The sequence below is a fragment of the Arachis ipaensis genome, chromosome B5, assembly GCF_059453495.1.
Source record: "Arachis ipaensis isolate K30076 ecotype BB chromosome B5, ASM5945349v1, whole genome shotgun sequence".
NCBI classification, from domain to species: Eukaryota; Viridiplantae; Streptophyta; class Magnoliopsida; order Fabales; family Fabaceae; genus Arachis; species Arachis ipaensis.
This window is the reverse complement of record NC_142440.1, coordinates 39,815,077-39,823,656: the sequence shown is the minus strand read 5'-3', so window position 1 is coordinate 39,823,656 and position 8,580 is coordinate 39,815,077. Positions and strand designations below refer to the sequence as shown.

The 8,580-nt window shown below is 41.3% G+C and overlaps 1 non-coding gene across 1 annotated transcript; it reads right to left on the bottom strand.

The window, feature by feature from the left end:
• Positions 1-1,533: 1,533 nt before the first annotated feature.
• LOC148563926 (small nucleolar RNA R71) lies at positions 1,534-1,637 on the bottom strand. Its single transcript, XR_015885565.1, has one exon. It is a non-coding gene; the product is annotated as a small nucleolar RNA R71 (small nucleolar RNA).
• Positions 1,638-8,580: the final 6,943 nt, after the last annotated feature.

Sequence of the window (8,580 nt, the reverse complement as noted above, 5' to 3'; positions counted from 1 at the left end):
AAGCTAGAAATGCTTTCTCATGCTGGACCAAATTGGGTTTGGATGGGTATGTGACTGTAACCCTCTCAATACTTGGTTTGGGAAATGCATGTGGTATAATCAGTGACCATACTTCATCTCTTCTCATGAGCAATTGACCAAGGAATTGGCTATTGATCAAGATTTGAGAGATTGAATTGCAAGGAATTGCAATTCAATCACTTAAGATTGCCAAGGAGATCAATGAGTGCATTGATTGAGGAAGAGATGAAAATGAACTTGATCTGGAGAATTGCAACATCTCTTAAGCCCAATGAACTCCCCATCTCTAATCTTACCCATTCTCTTTAATTTCTGCCATTTACTTTTATGAGCAAATCCCCCATTCCCATTTACAATTCTGCAATTTATTTTTAGTCATTTACTTCCAGTCCTTTAATTCTAGCATTTACTTTTCTGTTTTTACATTTCCGCCATTTTATTTTCTACAACTCTCAACCCAAATTCTGGATTCGCTCAACTAGAACATTCTTCTAATTAAAGTTGCTTGATCAATCAATCCCTATGGGATTCGACCTCACTCTATTGTGAGTTTTTACTTGACGACAACTTCGGTACACTTGCCGAAGGGAGATTTGTTGAGAGACAAGTTTTCCACGCATCAAGTTTATGGTGCCGTTGCCAGGGATTGATTGTGCATCAACAATGATTAGATTGGAAGATCACTAGATTGAGCATTTTATTTTGTGTATTTCATTTTCTGTTTGATTGATTTGCTTTTTGTTTTAGTTAAAGTTCTTCCCTTCTCCATCTACTCTTTTGTTTTTCTTTGTTATTTTCAATTATGTTTGCTAACCCACTAACTGTTTGATATATTGCATCACCCACGACTAACATCAATTCTGACATAAATACTGTCTGCACCTATCTTCTCTGCTTGTACTTGTTGGTTGTATGACAGGGAGAAGAAGCGGGACTTCAACTTCCTTTGATTCTGAACCAGAGAGAACCTTCCTTAAACTAAGGAGGGAGGCAAAAGGAAAACGAGTAGTTGGTGCTGAAGAAGAGGAGGAACAGTTTGAGGAATACTTTGAACCAAACATGGAAGAAAACATGGAAAATTATCATGAAGAAGAGACTCACAACCATGGCAGAGGAGGTGGAGCAAATCATGCTGGGGAGGATAGAAGAGTTTTGGGCTCTTATATTAATCCAAACCCAGGCAATTGTGGAAGTAGCATCCAAAAGCCAACAATCCATGCCAATAACTTTGAACTTAAACCACAGCTCATCACCCTTGTTCAGAACAACTGTTCGTTTGGAGGAGGTGTTCAAGAAGATCCCAACCAACATTTGACCACCTTCCTGAGAATATGTGACACAGTGAAATCTAATGGTGTTCATCCTGACGCCTATAGATTGCTCTTATTTCACTTCTCACTCAGAGACAAGGCAGCCAAGTGGCTGGAATCCTTCCCAAGGGAGAGCTTGACAACTTGGGAGGATGTGGTGAACAAATTCTTAGCAAGATTCTACCCTCCTCAACGAATCAATAGGCTGAGAGCTGAGGTTCAAACCTTCAGGCAACAGGATGGTGAAACTCTGTATAAAGCATGGGAGAGGTTCAAAGACTTAACAAGGAGGTGTCCACCTGACATGTTCAACGAATGGGTCCAGCTGCACATTTTCTATGAAGGGCTCTCTTATGAGTCAAAGAAAGCAGTAGATCATTCATCTGGAGGGTCTTTGAACAAGAAGAAGACCATTGAGGAAGCTATAGATGTTATTGAAACAGTAGCAGAAAACGACTACTTCTATGCTTCCGAAAGAGGGAACACAAGAGGAGTGATGGAGCTAAACAATGTAGATGCTCTGTTGGCCCAAAACAAGCTCATTACTCAGCAGCTGGCTGACCTCACAAGAAGATGGAGATGAACCAAGTAGCAACAATCTCCACTTCATCAACAACACAAGAAGGAGTAAACCAAGAAGCAAAAGGGAGTCAGGAGCAAGCCAACTACATTGGGAATTCACCAAGGAAAAACTATGATCCATACTCCAAGACTTACAACCCTGGATGGAGAAATCACCCGAACTTTGGGTGGGGAAGTGAGCAAGATCAAAACCAAGACCAGAGACGTTACAATTCCAACAATAATGCATCTCACCAACAATTCACCCAGAGGACATCTCAACACCCCCACAACAACAACTCTCCACACACTTATCAAAACCAAAACAGCACATCAGCTCCGAACCACTCATCAATCGATGATAGGCTCTCTAAGATTGAAGCCTTACTTGAAGGAATAAGCCAAGAGATTCAAGAAAATAAGGTGTTCAAAGAGGAGGTGCGAGCCAATATTAAGAACCAGGGAGAAACCATTAGGAAGATGGAATTCCAGGTGGGATATTTAGCTGAGAAGATTCCCAAACCTACTGATAGCTTCCCAAGTGACACTGAGAAAAACCCCAAGGGAGAAGCAAAGAAAGTAAGATGGGAAGATTGCAAAATGGTCACTACAAGCGATCAAGAGATTGAAGACAAGCAAGGCAAAATGTGCAAACAACCTGAAGACAATTCAACAAAAGAGGAGAATAGAGATCATAAAGAACCAGAAATCTCACAACAAGAGCTGCTGAAGCTCTATGCACCATTCCCTCAACTGCTCAATGGTGCTGTGGGAAAAAGAATATACTCAAGGTTCCTAGACTTGTTTGCATCTCTGCATGTGAACATACCATTCATCAAGGCAATTCAACAAATGCCTGCATTCATCAAATATATGAAGGAACTTCTTCCCAGGAAAAGCTCACTCAAGGGAGGGCAGACTATAGTGATGAACAAGGAATGTAGTGCCCTTATTCAACCTGAGTTACCTACAAAAAGAAGAGACCCAGGAAGTTTTCATATCCCTTGTGCCATAGGTGAAACTATGTTCGACAGAGCACTATGTGATCTAGGGGCCAGCATCAACTTACTGCCCTTATCCCTGGTGAAGAGGCTGCAGATCAATGAGATAATGCCCACAGATGTCATTATCAGACTGGCTGATAAAACTCAAAAGCAAGCAATAGGAGTGGTGGAAAATGTGTTGCTAAAGGTTGGGAAGTACTTTCTCCCAACAGACTTTGTCATTCTGGACATGGAAGAAAGTCACACTCACCCAATCATATTGGGAAGACCATTTCTAGCTACGGCCAGAGCACTTACCGATGTAGAGAAAGGGGAGCTAATATTGAGAATCCATGATGAACAACTCAGCTTCAATGTTTTCAACTTCTCACAAGAGACAGATCAAGAGAACAAGGAACTAAGCACAAACTATAAGGAGACACTGAAGGAGGAGACAAGCACTGAAGCACAGCTAGTTCATTCTGAAACCCCCTCAATTGATAAATAAGGAAAACAGCAACTGCCACAGCTCAAGGAGAAGTTGGAGGAACCAAAACCTCTAGAGGCAGGTGAAGACAGCATCATAATTCCTTGGAGAAAAGAGGTCACCAAGGGGACGGCAACCTCAAAAGAAATAAAAAAGAAGGTACCAAAGAGATGGAGGAACAAGAAGATCCCTACCGAAGATTTCTCTCCAGGGGATAGAGTTGTCTCAGCCTACTTTCCGGATATTCCCCCTAATCTCCCTACTGTGCCATCTCAATTACCCAAGGTCTTCACTATCAACAGAGTTCTTTCCCTGGAACATATGGAGATCATTGATCTAACCAATGGATACAAATCCACAGTAAGAGGGGAGGACTTTAAGCACTACCAACCACCATGATGAAGGAAAAACGTCAAGCTAGTGACGCTAAAGAAGCGCTTCATGGGAGGCAACCCATGTTTTACATGCTTTCAAATGATAATGAATAAGTCAATATTTATGAGCTTCAATCCAAACTTAACAAACAATTGGTGAAATTCTTCTTATGCAGAATATAGTGAGGAACAAGTTTGGTGTTCAAAGCAAACCAAGTTGCATGATAGACTTGGGAGCTTTGAACACAAAACTTTCATCACAGTGCTTCAAACTAAGTTTGGTGTCACCCCATGGTGCCACCAAAATGCATATAAGGGACCACCAATAGTTAGTTAGTTAGTTGAAATTCATAAACAAACAATCAAATCTTTTCTTTCATTTTATTCTAGCCGTAGAGTTTTAATTTTTCTTTTATAGATACTAATTTCCTTATTTCAAATCTTTATAGGAAAGGAAAAGAAGCATGAAAAGGGATTGATTGGACACTTAAATGGGGGAGATTTCGCCACTTAATGAAGAGCACTACACACATGTCTCAAGAGGGAACGCATGGGGAAACGCTACCATGCAACATTGGAGAAAGAAAAACCTTGAAGACCGAACCAATCACTCTCATTAAAGTGATGATCCTTGTCTTCCTTTCATACACAACCCCATCCGTTCATCTAGTAAACATTCATGCAATCCACACCCTTAATCCACTCATGATTTACTTATATAAGTGAACCATAGTGCATGCTCACTCCTCACATTCAAATCCCCACTATCCACACTTCTATTGGCACACTAAACCCTTCATCACAAATTGCTTTAACCAACCCTCTCTTCATCAATCCGAAGCCTCAAACCCCCTCAAACAACAATTCAAGTCATGGCATCATCAAGCTCAAAGAGGCAAAAGAGGAAGGGGCCTATGGAGAGTGCTCCTTTTGATGACAAGAGATTCAAGACTGCCTTTCATGAGCATGAATTTGAGCGGATAAGTGCCAGAAGGATATTGCCAGAATTAATCTTCCAAATCAATGCCAATGAATCACCACAGATTTAGAGAAAAATCGAACAGAGGGGGTGGCAATTGCTCACCAGTCCAGAGGGGAAGATCAATGGAAACCTCATCAAAGAATTCTATGCAAATGCAGTTAGAGAGGATAAGACCCAAGCCCCAACCTTCAAAAGTTATGTGAGAGGAAGGGAGGTGGACTTCAGCCCAAGTGCCATCACAAGAGCTCTTCAATTGAAATCACCTCATTTTGATGAGGAGAGTTATCAGGCAAGGATAAGTAGAAGCCCCGATAAGGATGAGCTCTCAGATATAGCATCAAATATCTGTGTCATAGCCGCTGACTGGGAGAGGTACTCAGATGGGAGACCAAAATTCATAAAAAGGGGGGACCTTCACCCTGAAGCCAAAGGGTGGTTTGAGCTTGTAAGGAGGTCCATCCTACCAGCTGCTAACAATTCGGAGGTTAACATCAATCGAGCCACTATGGTACAATGCTTAGTACAAGGTGGGGAAATCAAGGTGCATGAGCTCATTGCTGAAGGGATTCAAGAGTCAGCTGAGAAAGCTGACTCAGGAGCCAGGCTTTGGTACCCCAGCACCATTCTCCGCTTGTGCAACAAGGCCAAGGTAGTATTTGAGGACAGCAGCCCAGACTGGGTAAACCCAGGGAGGCCAGTCACACTCGAGCGAATGGTCTATACCACACCGGCTCAGCAACTAAGAAGGCCACATATAGGAAGGCAAAGGACCCAGGAAGAAGCTCATCAAGAGGAATACCATCAAGAAGAACATCAACAAAAAGAGTATCATGACCCAGCCAACTTGAATATGACTCACCTTCTAAGAGCCATTGAGGATTTAGGACATAGACATATGGAAGGACAAGAGCAATTACTGAACCGGCTGAACCAACAGGAAGCATGGCAAAAACAACAAATGGAGCAGCAGCAGGAACACTACTCTCAGCTCACTCAAGCCATCAACCAAGTGAATGAAAGACAAGAGCTTCAAGAGAAGCACTTGCAAGAGCTCAACCAGCGGCAGATAGCCCAAATGAAAACTTTCAATGAATTTAGTGTACTCAATGAAGGAAGGCAACTACATAGGGAGGAGTTCTATGTAAACACTCAAGCCGAGTTGAACTACATGACCAGTAATATGCATCATCTACACTATGCCATCCCTGCATATGATGAAGTTCAAAAAGAATTTGTAGAACAAGAAGAGAGAAAAGTGAAACAACAAAAGGAGGCACTCAAGAAGAAGATGGAAGATAGTGGTTTCTGGAGAAAGCTGCTTGGAAAAGGCAAAGGAAGTGGAAGTACAAGTACTCAAGAGAGACACAATGAGGATAAACAAGGATGGAAGCATGGACATCCACATGAATGAAAGGTGGTGGAGTTCTTTTTAGTCCATCTTTTCTATGCTTTAAATAAGGAAGATCTTGTATGAAATAGAACATGCTTCCATGTTATGTTTAAATTTTTTTTTTAATTCTGTCTTTTAAGTTTTTCCTTCTGAAGAGGTTCATGATTTCTGGTTTAAATGTCACTGCACCATCACTTAACCTACTTGTAAGCTTATCCCTTTAAATCAAATAAAAAGAGAATGAGTATAGTTGTAAAAGACCAGAGTGGAGTTTATATTGTGGAAGTGCATTCATGAATCCTTGGGGTAGTCATAAGTTAGCTAAGTTGGTTCAACCACAAGGTTAGGAGGACAACTATCTATCCTGAATACTTTGCTTTGGATACACTCACGAGACTAAGTTAATAACAAGATCCTAAGAAGAGAAAAGGGAAAGAACAATGGAAGTGAAAAACAAAAGAAAAAGAGTAAGCAATAAGGCTAGGCATCAATGGTTTTAAGCTTGAGGCAAGTGTCTGTGGTGCCCCTGTGTGAGGGATCTACTTGGATGAATAAGCTCTTAGGGGTGCTTCATCACTTGGTAACTTGGGTTAACTAACCCGGGATTATCAGCTAAAAATCCACTATCAAGAGTAACCCTCACTACAGAGCATTTAGTAACCCAAAGAGGTGCTGGACACCAAGGTCTCAAGAAAAGAAAACAAATAAACTATATGCCTGTGGTGTGTATGTATGGGGGAGAGACTTGAGGGAGTAAGTCCTTAGGGGTGCTTCAACACCTAGCACCTTGAACCAACTGGTTCGGGAGTGTTGGCTGAAAGCTTATCTTAAAGAGTTGCCCCCTTACAGAGCACTTAGCCTAAATAACACAAATAATCCTTGAAACAACAATAAAAGGATCAATGAATAAAAGTCTCATGAGATATAAACAAAGTAAGTGTTTAGGGACATGATAAAGGTCTGAAAGCCAGTAATGGAATGAACCTAAGTTGCTATGCATGAAACCACCATAAAATCAGTAATATGACTTCCACAAGAATGACTCATTCCTCTGGATATTCCATTCATCATTCTCTTGTTCCAGTATTTGCTTAGGGACAAGCAAGCTTTAAGTTTAGGGTGTGATGCCAGGGCATCTTGGCCAGTTTTACTGACCTTTTCTTTACTGTTTTTAGGTTAGTTTCATGCATTTCTTTAGGAAATAAGCTAGTTTTGGGTAAATATTCACTTATGCCTTGACTCAAGCACACATTTTGCATTTTACATGATTTCATGAGGATTTTGCATAAGTTTAGTGACAAATATTATGTTGCATTACTCATGACTTGGACTGGAGCTTTGATGCACTTTGTTGCTTGATTTCAGGACCAAAAAGGAGCAAGAAAGGGGAGGTAACTTGCAAGGATTAATGAGAAAAGTGATTGCCAATAACACTCTCAAAGAAAGCCATCAATGCCCACGTTAGAGAGTCACGTTAACCAAGTTAACGTGAACTCTAACGTGGAGAAGAGAAGTTGAGCCAACGTTAGTGACACTCAACATTGTCACTAACGTTGGCAATCACTCATAAGTGGCCACGTTAGAAGCCACGTTAACCTAGTTAACGTGGCCTCTAACTTTAAGGGGGAGGGAGAGAAGCCAACGTTAGTGACACTCAACATTGTCACTAACGTTGGCCTATGGTGCTAACTACCACGTTAACTGCCACGTTAACTTGGATAACGTGGGAATTAACGTAGAGGATGAAGAGTTGTCGACAACGTTAGTGACACTCAACATTGTCACTAACGTTGAAGCAACCACACAACCCCCAAGAGTCACGTTAACCTCCACGTTAACTTGGTTAACGTGGAAGCTAACGATGAGAAATGAAAGATGAGCCAACGTTAGTGACACTCAACATTGTCACTAACGTTGGGATGGCTAAAAGATGGCCACGTTAGGTTAACGTGGACTCTAACGTGAGACCCAGGGGCACATTGGAACGTTAGTGACAATGTTGAGTGTCACTAACGTTCTCGAAGGACTAACAAGGCAACGTTAAAAGCCACGTTAACCTAGTTAACGTGGGTTTTAACGTAAGGCAAAGGGGTGCATTGGAACGTTAGTGACAATGTTAAGTGTCACTAACGTTCTCGAACTTATATTCTCACTAAATATTAACACCCCTAACGTCCTGAGCTGAAGTCTCTGCCCACTTAGCACTTTCTCTCTGCAAGTAAAGCCAAGCCCAAATGAAGAAAAGAACTGCTTCAAACTCAAGATCCAAAGTCCCAAGACTTGAAGAGTAGTATATATAGGAGTGACTTTGAATTGTAAAGGAGTTCTGGAGGCTGAAGAACCACTCTCTGTATTTACTTTCTTTGCAATTTCTAGTTTTATGATGTATTCTCCATCTTTGTTTTCATTTTCAAGAGCTATGAACAACTAAACCCCTTTCATTGGGTTAGGGAGCTCTGTTGTAATTTGATG